The sequence below is a fragment of the Euprymna scolopes genome, chromosome 20 (genome assembly GCF_053919585.1).
Source record: "Euprymna scolopes isolate OS-2025 chromosome 20, ASM5391958v1, whole genome shotgun sequence".
NCBI lineage: Eukaryota > Metazoa > Mollusca > Cephalopoda > Sepiida > Sepiolidae > Euprymna > Euprymna scolopes.
The window spans coordinates 44943280-44968008 of record NC_136501.1 but is presented as its reverse complement, the minus strand read 5'-3'; the positions used below and the strand labels follow the sequence as shown (position 1 = coordinate 44968008).

Genomic DNA, 24729 nt, shown 5'->3' with positions numbered 1-24729 from the left:
GACCTCCTACTACTGTTAAACTGTGTGTGTGTGTGGGGGGGGAAGAGGCAGCTTGAAAACCAACAAAAACAGTGCACAGTTTCCCAAGCATTTGGGGTGGGAAGGGGGGGAAGAAGCCGAGCGCACAGTTTCGTGTGAGAGAGAGAGAACAATTCTCAACCTATATACTCAACAAATTTTTTATCTACAGATTTGAAAGTTTGTATATAGGGTATTCAGACATATGGAAATATATCTAGCATAATCTATCTATTATATCTATAAAAGTGAAAATGTGTGTGTGTGTGAGGTAGCCAGAGAGAGAGAGAGAGAGAGAGAGAGACAACAATTCTCAACCTATATATTCAATACATTTTTTATCTACAGATTTGAAAATTTGTATATAGGGTATTCAGACATATGGAAATATATCTAGCATAATCTATCTATTATATCTATAAAAGTGAAAATGTGTGTGTGTGTGTGTGTGCGTAAGAGAGAGAGAGAACAATTCTCAACCTATATACTCAACGTATTTTTATCTACGGATTTTAAACTTTGTATATAGAATATTCAGACATATAGAAATATATCTAGCATAATCTATACATTATATCTATAAAAGTGAGAATGTGAGTGTGTGAGAGAGAGAGAACAATTCTCAACCTATATTTTCAACAAATTTTTTACCTACAGATTTGAAAATTTGTATATTGGGTATTCAGACATATGGAAATATATCTAGCATAATCGATCTATTATATCTATAAAAGTCAGAATGTTTGCGTGTGGTTGTGTGTGTAAGGTTGCGAGAGAGAGAGAGAGAACAATTCTCAACCTATCTATTCAATAAATTTGTTATCTACAGATTTGACCATTTGTATATAGGGTATTCAGACATATGGAAATATATCCAGCATAATCTATCTATTATATCCATAAAAGTGAGAATGTGTGCGTGAGAGAGAGAGAGAGAGAGAGAGAGAGAGAGAGTAAGTACAATTCTCACCCTATATATTCAACAAATTTTTTGTCTACCGATTATAAAATTTGTATATAGGGTATTCAGACATATGGAAATATATCTAGCACAATCTATCTATTATATCTAGAAAAGTGAGAATGTGTGTGAAAGAGAGAGAGAGAAGAGAGAGAGAGAGAACAATTCTCAACCTATATATTCAACTAATTTTTATGTACAGATCTGAAAATTTGTATACAGGGTATTCAGACATATGGAAATATATCTAGCATAATCTATTATATCTATAAAAGGTAGAATGTGTGTGTGTGTTTGTGAGTGAGTGAGTGAGTGAGTGAGTGAGAGAGAGAGAGAGAGAGAACAATTCTCAACCTATATACTCAACAAATTTTGTATCTACAGATTTGATAATTTGTATATAGGGTATTCAGACATAAGGAAATATATCTAGCATAATCTATCTATTATATCTATAAAAGTGAGAATGTGTGTGAAAGAGAGAGAGAGAGAACAATTCTCAACCTATATATTCAACAAATTCTATCTTTACAGATTTGAAAATTTGTATATAGGGTATTCAGACATTTGGAAATATATCTAGCATAATCTATTATATCTATAAAAGTGAGAATGTGTGTGTGAGAGAGAGAGAAAGAACAATTCTCAACCAATATACTCAACAAATTTTTAATCTACAGATTTAAAAATTTGTATATAGGGTATTCAGACATATAGAAATATATCTAGCATAACCTATCTATTATATCTATAAAATGACCATGTGTGTGTGTGTGAGAGAGAGAGAGAGTCAGAGAGAGAGAGAGAACAATTTTCAGCTTGTGTGTGTTTGAGAAAGAGAGAGAGAGAAAGAGAGGAAGGAAAATTCTCACCCTATATATTCAACAAATTTTTTATCTACATATTAGAAAATTTGGATATAGGGTATTCAGACGTATGGAAATATATCTAGCATAATCTATCTATTATATCTATAAAAGTGAGAATGTGTGTGTGAGAGAGAGAGAGAAAGAGAGAGAGAGAGAACAATTCTCAACCTATATATTCAACTAATTTTTTATCTACAGATTTGAAAATGTGTATATTGGGTATTCAGACATATGTAAATATATCTGGCATAATCTATGTATTATATCTATAAAAGTGTGAATGTGAGTGATGGAAAGAGCAAAAAATTCTCAACCTATATAACCTATAAAAGTGAGAATATGTGTGAGAGAGAGAGAGAGAGAGAACAATTCTCAACCTATATATTCCACACATTTTTGGGCACAGATTTGGAAATTTGTATATAGGGTAGGCAGACATATAGAAATATATCTAGCATAATCTATCTATTATATCTATAAAAGTGAGAACTTGTGTGTGTGTGTGTGTGTGTGAGAGAGAGAGAGAACAATTCTTAACCTACATACTCAACAAATTTTTTACCTACAGTTTAGAAAATTTGTATATAGGGTATTCAGACATATGGAAATATATCTAGCATAATCTATCTATTATAACTACAAAAGTTAGAATGTGTGTGTGAGAGAGAGAGAGAGAGAACAATTCTAAACCTATATATTCAACAAATTTTTTATCTAAAGATTTGAAACTTTGTATATAGGGTATTCAGACATATGGAAATATATCTAACATAATCTATCTATTTTATCTATAAAAGTGAGAATGCGTGTGTGTGAGATAGCGAGAGAGAGAGAGAGAAAAAGAGAGAGATAAAAATTCTCAACCTATACATTCAACAAATTTTTTATCCACAGATTTGAACATTTGTATATAGGGTGTTCAGACATATAGAAATATATCTAGCATAATCTATCTATTATATGTATAAAAGTGAGAATGTGTGTGTGTGTGAGAGAGAGGACAATTGTCAACCTATGTATACAACAAATTTTTTATCTACAGATTTCAAAATTTGTATATTGGGCATTCAGACATATTTCAATATATCTGGCATAATCTGTCTATTATATCTATAAAAGTGAGAATGTGTGTGATAGAGAGAGAGAGAACAATTCTCAACCTATATACTCAACAAATTTTTTATCTACAGATTTGAAAATTTGTATATAGGGTATTCAGACATATGGAAATATATCTAGCATAATCTATTATATCTATAAAAGTGAGAATGTGTGTGTGTGTGTGAGAGAGAGAGAGAGAGAACAATTCTCAACCCATATACTCAACAAATTCTTTATCTACAGATTTTAAAATTTGTATATAGAGTATTCATACAAATAGAAATATATCTAGGATAATCTTTCTATTATATCTATAAAAGTGAGAATGTGTGTGTGTGTGTGAGCGAGAGAGAGAGAGAGAGAGAGAGAACAGTTCTCAACCTATACATTCAACAAATTTTTATATATAGGGTATTCAGAAATATCGAAATATATCTAGCATAATCTATTATATCATTAAAAGTTAGAATGTGTGTGTGTGAGAGATAGAGAGAACAATTCTCAACCTATGCACTCTACAAATTTTTTATCTACAAATTAGAAAATTTGTATATAGGGTATTCACACATATGGAAATATATCTAGCATAATCTATCTATTATATCTATAAAAGTTAGAATGTGTGTGTGAGGTAGCCAGAGAGAGAGAGAGAGAGTAAGAACAATTTTCAACCTATATATTCAACAAATATTTGATCTACAGATTAGAAAATTTGTATATAGGGTATTCAGACATATGGAAATATATCTAGCATAATCTATCTATTATATCTCTAAAATTGAGAATGTGTGTGTGAGAGAGAGAGAGAGAGAACAATTTTCAACCTATATACTCAACAAATTTTTTTATCTACAGATTTGAAAATTTGTATATAGGGTATTCAGACATATGGAAATATATCTAGAGTAATCTATCTATTATATCTATAAAAGTGAGAATGCGTGTGTGTGTGAGAGAGAGCGACACAGAACAATTCTCAACCTATATATTCAACAAATTTTTTATGTACAGATCTGAAATATCACATTTGTATAGAAGTAGAAATCTTGATACCTACTCTGATACCTAATAAAAGAAAGGACACTCTTTAGGGCGGATTTTGATTATAACAAGTCACTAATTAGAAATTATAATAAACATTCAAATAATTTAAGAATTTTACCAAAATAAAATTGCATGGTAATCACCCAATTTCTGCCACAAAATTTTGATTGGCAGAACTCATAAACATAAAATATATATTTTCTAATTTCATCTTTTTTTTTTCTTTTTACATAATCTGGTTTGATGTTTTCCCAAATATTCAAATCACTATATTTTGCTGCTTAATATCAAATACAGCAACTGAGTTATTTTTATGCATCAAACAATTACATTTTCTCATTCATCCAAACTAATCACTGAACATCAATTTCATATTTTCTTCACTAAAATATTACTGTGCTTGATGTCATCAAGTGGAGCGGAGCATTTTTTTTTCATTTGTTCACACATTTTTCCAATTTATATATATTTTAAAGATTCTTAGCCTATGTCATTGCATACCAATCTGTTTATTAAAAGTTAAGGTTCACTGTAAACACATATGTTACACCAAAATAAAAACGCTTCAGATAATGTCTTGATATTCAATTCAGTTTCTCACATGACATCTTATGAAGTTAGTAGAAATGTTACAGACTTTTGAATCTCAAACACTTTCAATACTGTGCACTGATATTTTCTTTTTTGCAATATAAGCACATTCATGATTTTTTTTACAAACGTTAAAAACTTTCACATTGTGTAGCAATATACTGAAACAATTATAAAAATATTTGTTTTTATTTTGAATGATGCAGGGCATCTGAAGAGAGATTTTTCTAACAAAATGAAAGTATAATTTTTAGCAATAGGTATCTAGGAAAAGGCCACTACATATGTTATAAGTTCCAAATTTCCACAACCTGGCAAATACTGGTACATGCTAGCAAATTTAGATTTGCAATTACAAAATATGATTCTAATTTTTTTTCTATTATATATACATCATTTTCTATATAATTAAGTGTAGACTTTATAATTAAAACAAAAAATATTATTCATACTAAAAAAAAAAAACGCTTAGTCATGTCACGTGACGTGACGTCAACATCCACTAATGGCGAACAATTGTACCTATTTATTATGCCTCCCCACGGGACAGTTAGACACCAGGGTCGTTTTTTAACGTGGAGAAAAGGTACAAAAATAAAAATTGTCTCAGTCGTGGAGGATTTCTCCTCCACCGAAAGAGAACAAGAAATAGAAGTGCAGCATCTGAAGAACAGATACTACACTTTGATCTTGACCAAAAGGCCAAGAATGCGAACAATTGTAAATAACAACTTTTTTCACAAAACCAACACCGTCTTTCTTTTTTTTCTCTCTCTTTCTCTCTCTCACCCACTTACTCTTCCCTCTCTCTCACCCTCTTTCTCTTGACGTCACACCACTGTTAAACTGTGGGGGGGGGAACACATTCCCAGGCATTATCTCCTATAGATGCACATTTTATTAGAAATTCAGCTTTCAAAATATTAGACGATAATAAAAATATAAAACCAACACCCTCTTTCTCTTTTCTCTCTCTCTCACCAACTTACTCTTCTCTCTCTCTCACCCTCTTTCTCTTGACCTCCTACTACTGTTAAACTGTGTGTGTGTGTGGGGGGGGAAGAGGCAGCTTGAAAACCAACAAAAACAGTGCACAGTTTCCCAAGCATTTGGGGTGGGAAGGGGGGGAAGAAGCCGAGCGCACAGTTTCGTGTGAGAGAGAGAGAACAATTCTCAACCTATATACTCAACAAATTTTTTATCTACAGATTTGAAAGTTTGTATATAGGGTATTCAGACATATGGAAATATATCTAGCATAATCTATCTATTATATCTATAAAAGTGAAAATGTGTGTGTGTGTGAGGTAGCCAGAGAGAGAGAGAGAGAGAGAGACAACAATTCTCAACCTATATATTCAATACATTTTTTATCTACAGATTTTAAAATTTGTATATAGGGTATTCAGACATATGGAAATATATCTAGCATAATCTATCTATTATATCTATAAAAGTGAAAATGTGTGTGTGTGTGTGAGCGAGAGAGAGAGAGAGAGAGAGAGAGAGAACAGTTCTCAACCTATACATTCAACAAATTTTTATATATAGGGTATTCAGAAATATCGAAATATATCTAGCATAATCTATTATATCATTAAAAGTTAGAATGTGTGTGTGTGAGAGATAGAGAGAACAATTCTCAACCTATGCACTCTACAAATTTTTTATCTACAAATTAGAAAATTTGTATATAGGGTATTCACACATATGGAAATATATCTAGCATAATCTATCTATTATATCTATAAAAGTTAGAATGTGTGTGTGAGGTAGCCAGAGAGAGAGAGAGAGAGAGTAAGAACAATTTTCAACCTATATATTCAACAAATATTTGATCTACAGATTAGAAAATTTGTATATAGGGTATTCAGACATATGGAAATATATCTAGCATAATCTATCTATTATATCTCTAAAATTGAGAATGTGTGTGTGAGAGAGAGAGAGAGAACAATTTTCAACCTATATACTCAACAAATTTTTTTATCTACAGATTTGAAAATTTGTATATAGGGTATTCAGACATATGGAAATATATCTAGAGTAATCTATCTATTATATCTATAAAAGTGAGAATGCGTGTGTGTGTGAGAGAGAGCGACACAGAACAATTCTCAACCTATATATTCAACAAATTTTTTATGTACAGATCTGAAATATCACATTTGTATAGAAGTAGAAATCTTGATACCTACTCTGATACCTAATAAAAGAAAGGACACTCTTTAGGGCGGATTTTGATTATAACAAGTCACTAATTAGAAATTATAATAAACATTCAAATAATTTAAGAATTTTACCAAAATAAAATTGCATGGTAATCACCCAATTTCTGCCACAAAATTTTGATTGGCAGAACTCATAAACATAAAATATATATTTTCTAATTTCATCTTTTTTTTTTCTTTTTACATAATCTGGTTTGATGTTTTCCCAAATATTCAAATCACTATATTTTGCTGCTTAATATCAAATACAGCAACTGAGTTATTTTTATGCATCAAACAATTACATTTTCTCATTCATCCAAACTAATCACTGAACATCAATTTCATATTTTCTTCACTAAAATATTACTGTGCTTGATGTCATCAAGTGGAGCGGAGCATTTTTTTTTCATTTGTTCACACATTTTTCCAATTTATATATATTTTAAAGATTCTTAGCCTATGTCATTGCATACCAATCTGTTTATTAAAAGTTAAGGTTCACTGTAAACACATATGTTACACCAAAATAAAAACGCTTCAGATAATGTCTTGATATTCAATTCAGTTTCTCACATGACATCTTATGAAGTTAGTAGAAATGTTACAGACTTTTGAATCTCAAACACTTTCAATACTGTGCACTGATATTTTCTTTTTTGCAATATAAGCACATTCATGATTTTTTTTACAAACGTTAAAAACTTTCACATTGTGTAGCAATATACTGAAACAATTATAAAAATATTTGTTTTTATTTTGAATGATGCAGGGCATCTGAAGAGAGATTTTTCTAACAAAATGAAAGTATAATTTTTAGCAATAGGTATCTAGGAAAAGGCCACTACATATGTTATAAGTTCCAAATTTCCACAACCTGGCAAATACTGGTACATGCTAGCAAATTTAGATTTGCAATTACAAAATATGATTCTAATTTTTTCCTTTGCTCTTTATTCTAACACTACACTAAGTTTACTGTGTTATTTCGCTACAGTTGATATTGTGTAGAACAATAAGAAAATCATAGTGAACAATGCATTCAACAAAATTTCACACACATTTCTAGATACCTATATCTAATAAGTTCAAAAGAAAGGACACACTTAGGGAGGTATTTTGGTGGTCAAGTCACTAAAAAGAGATTAGCTGGTTTCCCGGCATAGCCCAGGATATAATAAAGATTGACTGAAATACATGTTCTAGCTGGTTTCTAGGCGTTGCCAGGGATGTAATATAGACACATTATGTTGTATATTACCTGTTCTCTTCTCCCTAAGGTAAAACAATTTCATATACATGCTGTAAATTACCTATGCTAGGGATAAAACATGAACAATATCAGTCCTAGGGTAGATAAAACAAATAATACATAGAGATGTAAGATTCCTCTCCCCTAAGAATCAAACATATGTTCAATATCTGCTTTTGTTTTTTCATTGTTTATACGGTCCCGAGCAACGCCGGGTAGCCCTGCTAGTCTTCTATATATATAAAAGGCAAAAATCGGTGTGTATGTATGTATGTATGTATGTTTGTTTGTAACGCTAAAACTTTTGAAAGACGGAACCAGAGTTGACAAATTTGGTATCATATTGCACCTTGATCACCCGGATGACAAATATCGAAATTTCACGTCAAACGGACCAGTAGAAAGGGGTCAACTGATCGTTTTTCTCCTAGGGGGGCCCCCCAAAAAACCTGTCATTTTAACGTTATTCAATACGTGTCACGTGACGTGACGTCAGCTCAAACTTTTGACAGACACAACCAAAGTTGACAAATTATGTATCATATTGAACCTTGATCACCCGCATGACAAATATCGAAATTCCACACCAAACGGACCATTAAAAGGGGGTGAACTGATCATTTCTCTCCTAGGGGGGCCCCCAAAAAAACCTGTCATTTTAATGTTAATATTACATAATCCAAAAACGCTTAGTCATGTCACGTGACGTGACGTCAACATCCAGTAATGGCGAACAAATGTAAACAAACACTTTGTTTTACCGATACTTTTGTAATTTCTCTTCTGCTTTGTTCTAGAGATTATTAAACTCCATGACAATGTCTCCAACGTATTTAACTGGTTAAAAATAGTATTTATACAAGAGTTTTAACGAAAAATATCAGGAAAAAATGTACAGGAATAAAAAAAAATTCAGCTTTCAAAATATTCGTCGATAAAAAAACCGATCTTTATATTTACGCTAGCCATTTTGTATATTACCACGTGACCTGCTATCTCTTAAACTGGAGGGGGGGATCCACTTGAATCCAACAAAACCAGTAATTTTTTTTTTCTATTATATATACATCATTTTCTATAAAATTAAGTGTAGACTTTATAATTAAAACAAAAAATGTTATTCATACTAAAAAAAAAACGCTTAGTCATGTCACGTGACGTGACGTCAACATCCACTAATGGCGAACAATTGTACCTATTTACTATGCCTCCCCACGGGACAGAGTTAGACACCAGGGTCGTTTTTTAACGTGGAGAAAAGGTACAAAAATAAAAATTGTCTCAGTCGTGGAGGATTTCTCCTCCACCGAAAGAGAACAAGAAATAGAAGTGCAGCATCTGAAGAACAGATACTACACTTTGATCTTGACCAAAAGGCCAAGAATGCGAACAATTGTAAATAACAACTTTTTTCACAAAACCAACACCGTCTTTCTTTTTTTTCTCTCTCTTTCTCTCTCTCACCCACTTACTCTTCCCTCTCTCTCACCCGTTTTCTCTTGACGTCACACCACTGTTAAACTGTGGGGGGGGGAACACATTCCCAGGCATTATCTCCTATAGATGCACATTTTATTAGAAATTCAGCTTTCAAAATATTAGACGATAATAAAAATATAAAACCAACACCCTCTTTCTCTTTTCTTTCTCTCTCACCAACTTACTCTTCTCTCTCTCTCACCCTCTTTCTCTTGACCTCCTACTACTGTTAAACTGTGTGTGTGTGTGGGGGGGGGGAAGAGGCAGCTTGAAAACCAACAAAAACAGTGCACAGTTTCCCAAGCATTTGGGGTGGGAAGGGGGGGAAGAAGCCGAGCGCACAGTTTCGTGTGAAAGAGAGAGAACAATTCTCAACCTATATACTCAACAAATTTTTTATCTACAGATTTGAAAGTTTGTATATAGGGTATTCAGACATATGGAAATATATCTAGCATAATCTATCTATTATATCTATAAAAGTGAAAATGTGTGTGTGTGTGAGGTAGCCAGAGAGAGAGAGAGAGAGAGAGAGAGAGAGAGAGAGAGAGAGAGAGACAACAATTCTCAACCTATATATTCAATACATTTTTTATCTACAGATTTGAAAATTTGTATATAGGGTATTCAGACATATGGAAATATATCTAGCATAATCTATCTATTATATCTATAAAAGTGAAAATGTGTGTGTGTGTGTGTGTGTGTGTGTGTGCGTAAGAGAGAGAGAGAACAATTCTCAACCTATATACTCAACGTATTTTTATCTACGGATTTTAAACTTTGTATATAGGGTATTCAGACATATAGAAATATATCTAGCATAATCTATACATTATATCTATAAAAGTGAGAATGTGAGTGTGTGAGAGAGAGAGAACAATTATCAACCTATATATTCAACAAATTTTTTACCTACAGATTTGAAAATTTGTATATTGGGTATTCAGACATATGGAAATATATCTAGCATAATCGATCTATTATATCTATAAAAGTCAGAATGTTTGCGTGTGGTTGTGTGTGTAAGGTTGCGAGAGAGAGAGAGAACAATTCTCAACCTATCTATTCAATAAATTTGTTATCTACAGATTTGACCATTTGTATATAGGGTATTCAGACATATGGAAATATATCCAGCATAATCTATCTATTATATCCATAAAAGTGAGAATGTGTGCGTGAGAGAGAGAGAGAGAGAGAGAGAGAGAGAGAGAGAGAGAGTAAGTACAATTCTCACCCTATATATTCAACAAATTTTTTATCTACCGATTAGAAAATTTGTATATAGGGTATTCAGACATATGGAAATATATCTAGCATAATCTATCTATTATATCTAGAAAAGTGAGAATGTGTGTGAAAGAGAGAGAGAGAAGAGAGAGAGAGAGAACAATTCTCAACCTATATATTCAACTAATTTTTATGTACAGATCTGAAAATTTGTATACAGGGTATTCAGACATATGGAAATATATCTAGCATAATCTATTATATCTATAAAAGGTAGAATGTGTGTGTGTGTGTGTGAGTGAGTGAGTGAGTGAGTGAGTGAGAGAGAGAGAGAGAGAACAATTCTCAACCTATATACTCAACAAATTTTGTATCTACAGATTTGATAATTTGTATATAGGGTATTCAGACATAAGGAAATATATCTAGCATAATCTATCTATTATATCTATAAAAGTGAGAATGTGTGTGAAAGAGAGAGAGAGAAAACAATTCTCAACCTATATATTCAACAAATTCTATCTTTACAGATTTGAAAATTTGTATATAGGGTATTCAGACATTTGGAAATATATCTAGCATAATCTATTATATCTATAAAAGTGAGAATGTGTGTGTGAGAGAGAGAGAAAGAACAATTCTCAACCTATATACTCAACAAATTTTTTATCTACAGATTTAAAAATTTGTATATAGGGTATTCAGACATATAGAAATATATCTAGCATAACCTATCTATTATATCTATAAAATGACCATGTGTGTGTGTGTGAGAGAGAGAGAGAGAGTCAGAGAGAGAGAGAGAACAATTTTCAGCTTGTGTGTGTGTGAGAAAGAGAGAGAGAGAAAGAGAGGAAGGAAAATTCTCACCCTATATATTCAACAAATTTTTTATCTACATATTAGAAAATTTGGATATAGGGTATTCAGACGTATGGAAATATATCTAGCATAATCTATCTATTATATCTATAAAAGTGAGAACTTGTGTGTGTGAGAGAGAGAGAAAGAGAGAGAGAGAGAACAATTCTCAACCTATATATTCAACTAATTTTTTATCTACAGATTTGAAAATGTGTATATTGGGTATTCAGACATATGTAAATATATCTGGCATAATCTATGTATTATATCTATAAAAGTGTGAATGTGAGTGATGGAAAGAGCAAAAAATTCTCAACCTATATAACCTATAAAAGTGAGAATATGTGTGAGAGAGAGAGAGAGAGAGAACAATTCTCAACCTATATATTCCACACATTTTTGGGCACAGATTTGGAAATTTGTATATAGGGTAGGCAGACATATAGAAATATATCTAGCATAATCTATCTATTATATCTATAAAAGTGAGAACTTGTGTGTGTGTGTGTGTGAGAGAGAGAGAGAGAACAATTCTTAACCTACATACTCAACAAATTTTTTACCTACAGTTTAGAAAATTTGTATATAGGGTATTCAGACATATGGAAATATATCTAGCATAATCTATCTATTATAACTACAAAAGTTAGAATGTGTGTGTGAGAGAGAGAGAGAGAACAATTCTAAACCTATATATTCAACAAATTTTTTATCTACAGATTTGAAACTTTGTATATAGGGTATTCAGACATATGGAAATATATCTAGCATAATCTATCTATTTTATCTATAAAAGTGAGAATGCGTGTGTGTGAGATAGCGAGAGAGAGAGAGAGAGAGAAAAAGAGAGAGATAAAAATTCTCAACCTATACATTCAACAAATTTTTTATCCACAGATTTGAACATTTGTATATAGGGTGTTCAGACATATAGAAATATATCTAGCATAATCTATCTATTATATGTATAAAAGTGAGAATGTGTGTGTGTGTGAGAGAGAGGACAATTGTCAACCTATGTATACAACAAATTTTTTATCTACAGATTTCAAAATTTGTATATTGGGCATTCAGACATATTTCAATATATCTGGCATAATCTGTCTATTATATCTATAAAAGTGAGAATGTGTGTGATAGAGAGAGAGAGAACAATTCTCAACCTATATACTCAACAAATTTTTTATCTACAGATTTGAAAATTTGTATATAGGGTATTCAGACATATGGAAATATATCTAGCATAATCTATTATATCTATAAAAGTGAGAATGTGTGTGTGTGTGTGAGAGAGAGAGAGAGAGAGAGAGAGAGAGAGAACAATTCTCAACCTATATACTCAACAAATTTTGTATCTACAGATTTGATAATTTGTATATAGGGTATTCAGACATAAGGAAATATATCTGGCATAATCTATCTATTATATCTATAAAAGTGAGAATGTGTGTGAAAGAGAGAGAGAGAAAACAATTCTCAACCTATATATTCAACAAATTCTATCTTTACAGATTTGAAAATTTGTATATAGGGTATTCAGACATTTGGAAATATATCTAGCATAATCTATTATATCTATAAAAGTGAGAATGTGTGTGTGAGAGAGAGAGAAAGAACAATTCTCAACCTATATACTCAACAAATTTTTTATCTACAGATTTAAAAATTTGTATATAGGGTATTCAGACATATAGAAATATATCTAGCATAACCTATCTATTATATCTATAAAATGACCATGTGTGTGTGTGTGAGAGAGAGAGAGAGAGTCAGAGAGAGAGAGAGAACAATTTTCAGCTTGTGTGTGTGTGAGAAAGAGAGAGAGAGAAAGAGAGGAAGGAAAATTCTCACCCTATATATTCAACAAATTTTTTATCTACATATTAGAAAATTTGGATATAGGGTATTCAGACGTATGGAAATATATCTAGCATAATCTATCTATTATATCTATAAAAGTGAGAATGTGTGTGTGAGAGAGAGAGAAAGAGAGAGAGAGAGAACAATTCTCAACCTATATATTCAACTAATTTTTTATCTACAGATTTGAAAATGTGTATATTGGGTATTCAGACATATGTAAATATATCTGGCATAATCTATGTATTATATCTATAAAAGTGTGAATGTGAGTGATGGAAAGAGCAAAAAATTCTCAACCTATATAACCTATAAAAGTGAGAATATGTGTGTGAGAGAGAGAGAGAGAACAATTCTCAACCTATATATTCCACACATTTTTGGGCACAGATTTGGAAATTTGTATATAGGGTAGGCAGACATATAGAAATATATCTAGCATAATCTATCTATTATATCTATAAAAGTGAGAACTTGTGTGTGTGTGTGTGTGAGAGAGAGAGAGAGAACAATTCTTAACCTACATACTCAACAAATTTTTTACCTACAGTTTAGAAAATTTGTATATAGGGTATTCAGACATATGGAAATATATCTAGCATAATCTATCTATTATAACTACAAAAGTTAGAATGTGTGTGTGAGAGAGAGAGAGAGAACAATTCTAAACCTATATATTCAACAAATTTTTTATCTACAGATTTGAAACTTTGTATATAGGGTATTCAGACATATGGAAATATATCTAGCATAATCTATCTATTTTATCTATAAAAGTGAGAATGCGTGTGTGTGAGATAGCGAGAGAGAGAGAGAGAGAAAAAGAGAGAGATAAAAATTCTCAACCTATACATTCAACAAATTTTTTATCCACAGATTTGAACATTTGTATATAGGGTGTTCAGACATATAGAAATATATCTAGCATAATCTATCTATTATATGTATAAAAGTGAGAATGTGTGTGTGTGTGAGAGAGAGGACAATTGTCAACCTATGTATACAACAAATTTTTTATCTACAGATTTCAAAATTTGTATATTGGGCATTCAGACATATTTCAATATATCTGGCATAATCTGTCTATTATATCTATAAAAGTGAGAATGTGTGTGATAGAGAGAGAGAGAACAATTCTCAACCTATATACTCAACAAATTTTTTATCTACAGATTTGAAAATTTGTATATAGGGTATTCAGACATATGGAAATATATCTAGCATAATCTATTATATCTATAAAAGTGAGAATGTGTGTGTGTGTGTGTGAGAGAGAGAGAGAGAGAGAGAGAGAGAACAATTCTCAACCCATATACTCAACAAATTCTTTATCTACAGATTTTAAAATTTGTATATAGAGTATTCATACAAATAGAAATATATCTAGGATAATCTTTCTATTATATCTATAAAAGTGAGAATGTGTGTGTGTGTGAGCGAGAGAGAGAGACAGAGAGAGAGAGAGAACAGTTCTCAACCTATACATTCAACAAATTTTTATATATAGGGTATTCAGAAATATCGAAATATATCTAGCATAATCTATTATATCTTTAAAAGTTAGAATGTGTGTGTGTGAGAGATAGAGAGAACAATTCTCAACCTATGCACTCTACAAATTTTTTATCTACAAATTAGAAAATTTGTATATAGGGTATTCACACATATGGAAATATATCTAGCATAATCTATCTATTATATCTATAAAAGTTAGAATGTGTGTGTGAGGTAGCCAGAGAGAGAGAGAGAGAGTAAGAACAATTTTCAACCTATATATTCAACAAATATTTGATCTACAGATTAGAAAATTTGTATATAGGGTATTCAGACATATGGAAATATATCTAGCATAATCTATCTATTATATCTCTAAAATTGAGAATGTGTGTGTGAGAGAGAGAGAGAGAACAATTTTCAACCTATATACTCAACAAATTTTTTTATCTACAGATTTGAAAATTTGTATATAGGGTATTCAGACATATGGAAATATATCTAGAGTAATCTATCTATTATATCTATAAAAGTGAGAATGCGTGTGTGTGTGAGAGAGAGCGACACAGAACAATTCTCAACCTATATATTCAACAAATTTTTTATGTACAGATCTGAAATATCACATTTGTATAGAAGTAGAAATCTTGATACCTACTCTGATACCTAATAAAAGAAAGGACACTCTTTAGGGCGGATTTTGATTATAACAAGTCACTAATTAGAAATTATAATAAACATTCTAATAATTTAAGAATTTTACCAAAATAAAATTGCATGGTAATCACCCAATTTCTGCCACAAAATTTTGATTGGCAGAACTCATAAACATAAAATATATATTTTCTAATTTCATCTTTTTTTTTTCTTTTTACATAATCTGGTTTGATGTTTTCCCAAATATTCAAATCACTATATTTTGCTGCTTAATATCAAATACAGCAACTGAGTTATTTTTATGCATCAAACAATTACATTTTCTCATTCATCCAAACTAATCACTGAACATCAATTTCATATTTTCTTCACTAAAATATTACTGTGCTTGATGTCATCAAGTGGAGCGGATCATTTTTTTTTCATTTGTTCACACATTTTTCCAATTTATATATATTTTAAAGATTCTTAGCCTATGTCATTGCATACCAATCTGTTTATTAAAAGTTAAGGTTCACTGTAAACACATATGTTACACCAAAATAAAAACGCTTCAGATAATGTCTTGATATTCAATTCAGTTTCTCACATGACATCTTATGAAGTTAGTAGAAATGTTACAGACTTTTGAATCTCAAACACTTTCAATACTGTGCACTGATATTTTCTTTTTTGCAATATAAGCACATTCATGATTTTTTTTACAAACGTTAAAAACTTTCACATTGTGTAGCAATATACTGAAACAATTATGAAAATATTTGTTTTTATTTTGAATGATGCAGGGCATCTGAAGAGAGATTTTTCTAACAAAATGAAAGTATAATTTTTAGCAATAGGTATCTAGGAAAAGGCCACTACATATGTTATAAGTTCCAAATTTCCACAACCTGGCAAATACTGGTACATGCTAGCAAATTTAGATTTGCAATTACAAAATATGATTCTAATTTTTTCCTTTGCTCTTTATTCTAACACTACACTAAGTTTACTGTGTTATTTCGCTACAGTTGATATTGTGTAGAACAATAAGAAAATCATAGTGAACAATGCATTCAACAAAATTTCACACACATTTCTAGATACCTATATCTAATAAGTTCAAAAGAAAGGACACACTTAGGGAGGTATTTTGGTGGTCAAGTCACTAAAAAGAGATTAGCTGGTTTCCCGGCATAGCCCAGGATATAATAAAGATTGACTGAAATACATGTTCTAGCTGGTTTCTAGGCGTTGCCAGGGATGTAATATAGACACATTATGTTGTATATTACCTGTTCTCTTCTCCCTAAGGTAAAACAATTTCATATACATGCTGTAAATTACCTATGCTAGGGATAAAACATGAACAATATCAGTCCTAGGGTAGATAAAACAAATAATACATAGAGATGAAAGATTCCTCTCCCCTAAGAATCAAACATATGTTCAATATCTGCTTTTGTTTTTTCATTGTTTATACGGTCCCGAGCAACGCCGGGTAGCCCTGCTAGTATATTATATAAATCTCACCTGTCTGTCCGTCTATCCGTCTGTATGTATGTATGTATATATGTAGGTAGGTATGTATATCTGCCTAAAACTTTCGACAGAAGCGACGAATTTTTATGAAATCGATATCGTTTTGAACGCCGACCCTTCGGACGACAAATATCGAAAAACTGACTAAACACATTAATTTCTTCACCCTAAACTGGGAACTTTTCCCCAAGGAGGATTCACGTTTTTCCGCCAATATTTTCGAAAGTCGTCCCATCTTCTCGTTTGACTAGTCTTAATTTAAACCTTCGCCACTTCCGGTTTGGCGACGGACACAACCGCAAAACGTCACGTTCCTTTTCTCCTTCGCAGTATGGGTTCGAGCCTACCTGCCTACTACTACTACTACTACTACTACTACTACTACTACTACTACTACTGTCGCACAGTGCATTGTGTGGAAACACTTGCAGATGTGGATTGTCAACGGCAGCGAAGGCCGAATGTATTCGTTGATGGGGTCACAGGTTAAAGTCGTTTACATCGCAGGTGCATCGGCAAAACTCGAGACTCATATAAACAAAAAGTGAGTAGCTTGTCAGGCAGAAGGAGAAAAGGACAGACACGCGCCCGGTTGTTAGGACACCACTCGCTTTGTCCACAGACACCGTCAACCACCACCCCTCTGTTACACGTTGCCGCTAAGTTTTCTCATTGCTACACGCAACAATTGATTTTAGTGGTTGCAGCATTTTGAAACAAGGAATAAAGACATTTATTTTTTCTACAAGTTGTTTCGCGTCTGTTTTTGGCCGTAGAGCGCTGGGGAATGCGTCACTACTACTACTACTACTACTACTACTACTACTACTACTACTACTACATTTTTTTTCTTTTTTTTGCTCAACACACACCCCCAAACACCCGGACAGCACAAGGCACCCAGGCTAATGTGAAATAAAAACGGATTTTCATGATATCGAAACTTTTTTGATTAGTGATATAAATTATATATATTCTTCAGTATAAACAATTAAGACAAATCATAATCATAGTTATTGTAATTAGTACGTACCCTTCTTATATTATTCCGTATAGCCAGTTTTTCTTGATGATCATTCACCATGTTATTCAGAACAATAAAGCTTAATACGAATTAATTCCTTTCAGTAAGTCAAAATTTCCCGAGCGATACCATTTTTTTTATCAGCAGTAAATTCATATTAAAATCGACGCCATCTTTTTTCTCAGCAGCAGTTTTTACTTTTAATCATAATAAAAAAGTATTAATAAATTATTGCATTAACTATTAATAAATAATTGCTTTGTCGTATAGTAATATTGTATTATTTTTAATGAGAACAAATATAAAAAATATGAAATCTTTGAAAACTTTAAAAATTTCCGGGTACATGTCACGGGTTTCCCGTAAGCGGTGTAAAAATGACTGGTATCTGAGGATATTGTATTTTAATGGGATTCAAATTGCAACCAAGATAAGATAACCGCGGTGAGTATTTAATTTTATTTAACAAAACTTCTTTTATGCAGTTTTCGATAAAAAATTTTTTTTTAATAAATATAAACCATGTTTAATTGCATAATTATTTCATGAAGTATTTCAACTCTTGGTTTAATCTTTTTAATTTCTTTAACAAAACACAGTAGTAAAAGAAGAACGGAAATAAAAGAAATTTGAATTTACCTTTCTTCCAAACTCGTCCAACATACTCAGACAACGTAATAAACCATTAAACATTTATTTATGCATACTGTACCTCCTTGTGTCTATGTATTTCCGTCGATTGATTATACCCCCGACATGTTTTCATTGAAGAAAACATTGTTAATAAAATCAATTCTTCTGCTTATTTATGTCTTTTATATTTATTCACGTTTTCTAATAATCGTTGTCACGTTTAAGGCATAGGTCAAAATTCAGCAGGTCTTTGCGCTCGAATCAAATAGAACCAGAGCCGTAGAGGTCCACTGTACATTGGAAAATATTTTATAACTCTAACTAGCTGATGCAATTTAATGTATGAACATCTACATATATATAATTACGTAATATATACATGTAGATTTATTTGAATATACATTCAAATATACGTAGATATTTTGATATACGTGTGTGTTTTTATTTACATACTATGAGGACGTCGTAATGTACGCTTAAATATGGTATATTAACTTATGCAGATTTTGCATTTATTATTATTGACTAATCTTTTATTGATTCTTATGTTTTATCTAATATACAGTAGTGTAACCCTAGCCTGTGAGGCTCGGTCGTAAAATACTCTTAAATATATTTTGATCTATTCATATTTCGTCTTTATTATTTTCTATTCAGATTTCGTGTTTATTATTTTCTATTCAGATTTCGTGTTTATTATTTTCTATTCAGATTTCATGTGTATTATTTTCTATTCAGATTAATGTTTATTATTTTCTATTCAGATTTCGTGTTTATTATTTTCTATTAAGATTTCGTGTTTATTATTTTCTATTCAGATTTCATGTTTATTATTTTCTATTCAGATTTCATGTTTATTATTTTCTATTCAGATTTCGTGTTTATTATTTTCTATTCAGATTTCGTGTTTATTATTTTCTATTCAGATTTCGTGTTTATTATTTTCTATTCAGATTTCGTGTTTATTATTTTCTATTCAGATTTCATGTTTATTATTTTCTATTCAGATTTCGTGTTTATTATTTTCTATTCAGATTTCGTGTTTTTTTATTTTCTATTCAGATTTCGTGTTTATTATTTTCTATTCAGATTTCGTATTTATTATTTTCTATTACGATTTCATGTTTATTATTTTCTATTCAGATTTCGTGTTTATTATTTTCTATTCAGATTTCATGTTTATTATTTTCTATTATGATTTCGTGTTTATAATTTTCTATTCAGATTTCGTGTTTTTTTAATTTTCTATTCAGATTTCGTGTTTATTATTTTCTATTCAGATTTCGTATTTATTATTTTCTATTACGATTTCATGTTTATTATTTTCTATTCAGATTTCGTGTTTATTATTTTCTATTCAGATTTCATGTTTATTATTTTCTATTCAGATTTCGTGTTTATTATTTTCTATTCAGATTTCGTGTTTATTATTTTCTATTCAGATTTCGTGTTTATTATTTTCTATTCAGATTTCGTGTTTATTATTTTCTATTCAGATTTCATGTTTATTATTTTCTATTCAGATTTCGTGTTTATTATTTTCTATTCAGATTTCATGTTTATTATTTTCTATTCAGATTTTGTGTATATTATTTTCTATTCAGATTTCGTGTTTATTATTTTCTATTCAGATTTCGTGTATATTATTTTCTATTCAGATTTCGTGTTTATTTTTTCTATTCAGATTTCGTGTTTATTATTTTCTATTCAGATTTCGTGTTTATCATTTTCTACTCAGATTTCGTGTTTATTATTTTCTATTAAGATTTGATGTTTATTATTTTCTATTCAGATTTCGTGTTTATTATTTTCTATTCAGATTTCGTGTTTATTATTTTCTATTCAGATTTCGTGTTTATTATATTCTATTTAGATTTTCTGTTTATTATTTTCTATTCAGATGTCATGTTTATTATTTTCTATTCAGATTTCGTGTTTATTATTTTCTATTTAGATTTCGTGTTTATTATGTTCTATTCAGCTTTCGTGTTTATTATTTTCTATTCAGATTTCGTGTTTATTATTTTCTACTCAGATTTCGTGTTTATTAAGTGTTACTCAGATTTCGTGTTTATTATTTTCTATTCAGATTTCATGTTTATTATTTTCTAATCAGATTTCGTGTTTATTATTTTCTATTCAGATTTCCTGTTTTTTATTTGCTATTCAGATTTCGTGTTTATTATTTTCTATTCAGATTTCATGTTTATTATTTTCTATTCAGATTTCGTGTTTATTATTTTCTATTCAGATTTCGTGTTTATTATTTTCTATTCAGATTTCGTGTTTATTATTTTCTATTCAGATTTCGTGTTTATTATTTTCTATTCAGATTTCGTGTTTATTATTTTCTATTCAGATTTCGTGTTTATTATTTTCTATTCAGATTTCGTGTTTATTATATTCTATTTAGATTTTGTGTTTATTATTTTCTATTCAGAAGTCATGTTTATTATTTTCTATTCCGATTTCGTGTTTATTATTTTCTATTCAGATTTCGTGTTTATTATTTTCTATTCAGCTTTCGTGTTTATTATTTGTTACTCAGATTTCGTGTTTATTGTTTTCTACTCAGATTTCGTGTTTATTAAGTGTTACTCAGATTTCGTGTTTATTATTTTCTATTCAGATTTCATGTTTATTATTTTCTAATCAGATTTCATGTTTATTATTTTCTATTCAGATTTCCTGTTTTTTATTTGCTATTCAGATTTCGTGTTTATTATTTTCTATTCAGATTTCATGTTTATTATTTTCTATTCAGATTTCGTGTTTATTATTTTCTATTCAGATTTCGTGTTTATTATTTTCTATTCAGATTTCGTGTTTATTATTTTCTATTCAGATTTCGTGTTTATTATTTTCTATTCAGATTTAATGTTTATTATTTTCTATTCAGATTTCGTGTTTATTATTTTCTATTCAGATTTCATGTTTATTATTTTCTATTCAGATTTCGTGTTTATTATTTTCTATTCAAATTTCATGTTTATTATTTTCTATTCAGATTTCATGTTTATTATTTCCTATTCAGATTTCGTGTTTATTATTTTCTATTCAGATTTCATGTTTATTATTTTCTATTCAGATTTCGTCTTTAGTATTTTCTATTCAGATTTCGTGTTTATTATTTTCTATTCAGATTTCCTGTTTATTATTTGTTATACAGATTTCGTGTTTATTATTTTCTATTAAGATTTCATGTTTATTATTTTCTATTCAGATTTCGTGTTTATTATTTTCTATTCAGATTTCGTGTTTATTATTTTCTATTCAGATATCGTGTTTATTATTTTCTATTCAGATTTCGTGTTTATTATTTTCTATTCAGATTTCGTGTTTATTATTTTCTATTCAGATTTTGTGTTTATTATTTTCTATTCAGATTTCATGTTTATTATTTTCTATTCAGATTTCGTGTTTATTATTTTCTATTCAGATTTTGTGTTTATTATTTTCTATTCAGATTTCATGTTTATTATTTTCTATTCAGATTTCGTGTTTATTATTTTCTATTCAGATGTGATGTTTATTATTTTCTACTCAGATTTCGTGTTTATTATTTTCTATTCAGATTTCATGTTTGTTATTTTCTATTCAGATTTCATGTTTATTATTTTCTATTCAGATTTCGTGTTTATTTTTATCTATTCAGATTTCATGTTTATTATTTTCTATTCATATTTCGTCTTTATTATTTTCTATTCAGATTTCGTGTTTATTATTTTCTACTCAGATTTCGTGTTTATTATTTGTTACTCAGATTTCGTGTTTATTATTTTCTATTCAGATTTCATGTTTATTATTTTCTATTCAGATTTCCTGTTTATTATTTTCTACTCAGATTTCGTGTTTATTATTTTCTATTCAGATTTCGTGTTTATTATTTTCTATTCAGATTTCATGTTTATTATTTTCTATTCAGATTTCGTGTTTATTATTTTCTATTCAGATTTCATGTTTATTATTTTCTATTCAGATTTCGTGTTTATTATTTTCTATTCAGATTTCATGTTTATTATTTTCTATTCAGATTTCATGTTTATTATTTCCTATTCAGATTTTATGTTTATTATTTTCTATTAAGATTTCGTGTTTATTATTTTCTATTCAGATTTCGTCTTTAGTATTTTCTATTCAGATTTCGTGTTTATTATTTTCTATTCAGATTTCGTGTTTATTATTTTCTATTCAGATTTCGTATTTATTATTTTCTATTCAGATTTCGTCTTTAGTATTTTCTATTCAGATTTCGTGTTTATTATTTTCTATTCAGATTTCGTGTTTATTATTTTCTATTCAGATTTCGTCTTTAGTATTTTCTATTCAGATTTCGTCTTTAGTATTTTCTATTCAGATTTCGTGTTTATTATTTTCTATTCAGATTTCGTGTTTATTATTTTCTATTCAGATTTCGTCTTTAGTATTTTCTATTCAGATTTCGTGTTTATTATTTTCTATTCAGATTTCGTGTTTATTATTTTCTATTCAGATTTCGTCTTTAGTATTTTCTATTCAGATTTCGTGTTTATTATTTTCTATTCAGATTTCGTGTTTATTATTTTCTATTCAGATTTCGTCTTTAGTATTTTCTATTCAGATTTCGTGTTTATTATTTTCTACTCAGATTTCGTGTTTATTATTTGTTACTCAGATTTCGTGTTTATTATTTTCTATTAAGATTTCATGTTTATTATTTTCTATTCAGATTTCGTGTTTATTATTTTCTATTCAGATTTCGTGTTTATTATTTTCTATTCAGATATCGTGTTTATTATTTTCTATTCAGATTTCGTGTTTATTATTTTCTATTCAGATTTCGTGTTTATTATTTTCTATTCAGATGTCAATGTTATTATTTTCTATTCAGATTTCGTGTTTATTATTTTCTATTCAGATTTCGTGTTTATTATTTTCTATTCAGATTTCATGTTTAGTATTTTCTATTCAGATTTCGTGTTTATTTATTTTCAATTCAGATTTGATGTTTATTATTTTCTATTCAGATTTCGTGTTTATTATTTTCTATTCAGATTTCATGTTTGTTATTTTCTATTCAGATTTCATGTTTATTATTTTCTATTCAGATTTCGTGTTTATTTTTATCTATTCAGATTTCATGTTTATTATTTTCTATTCATATTTCGTCTTTATTATTTTCTATTCATATTTCGTGTTTATTATTTTCTACTCAGATTTCGTGTTTATTATTTGTTACTCAGATTTCGTGTTTATTATTTTCTATTCAGATTTCATGTTTATTATTTTCTATTCAGATTTCGTGTTTATTATTTTCTATTCAGATTTCGTGTTTATTATTTTCTGTTCAGATTTTGTGTTCATTATTTTCTACCCAGATTTCGTGTTTATTATTTTCTATTCAGATTTCATGGTTATTATTTTCTATTCAGATTTCGTGTTTATTATTTTCTATTCAGATTTCGTGTTTATTATTTTCTATTGATTATTATATTGCACCCAATACTGATTCATAAAAATTAAGCAAAATTTACTTGGGTGCCCTCAGCTTCAATCGAAACCAACATATTTGGTACTACAGCCTTAGTCGCAATCGTTTGAGCTATCGACAAATGGGCAAAAAATGTAAAAATGTTTAAAATTAACGGACTTTAACGTTTAAATGTATATGTGTAACTCGTAAATGTGTAGAAAGAAATAGGTTTAGTCGACTTACTCCTATCAAGTTCAATATCTTTTCAATTTTGACCTCTTAGTAGCCATTTTTATTGGCTAAAAACCAATTCCAAATTGTTCCGCAGATCTAAATCCCCTATATATCAAGTTTCAAATCTATAGACAAAACATTGACAGAGGGAGTTTGATACAGACCGTTCCGCACAAGCACAGACAAACTCATTTAAATCTAATTTATAAAACTATCTATGTCTGTCGGTCTC

The 24729-nt window shown here is 29.6% G+C and overlaps 1 protein-coding gene and 2 pseudogenes across 1 annotated transcript in view; all 3 read right to left on the bottom strand.

Moving 5' to 3' along the window:
- Positions 1–24729, bottom strand: part of LOC145241402 (uncharacterized) — a 202177-nt gene that overhangs the window by 59215 nt on the left and 118233 nt on the right. The gene's annotated exons all lie outside the window — the stretch shown is intronic.
- On the bottom strand, positions 5166–5299 carry LOC145241828 (U2 spliceosomal RNA; annotated as a pseudogene).
- Positions 9303–9436, bottom strand: LOC145241807 (U2 spliceosomal RNA; annotated as a pseudogene).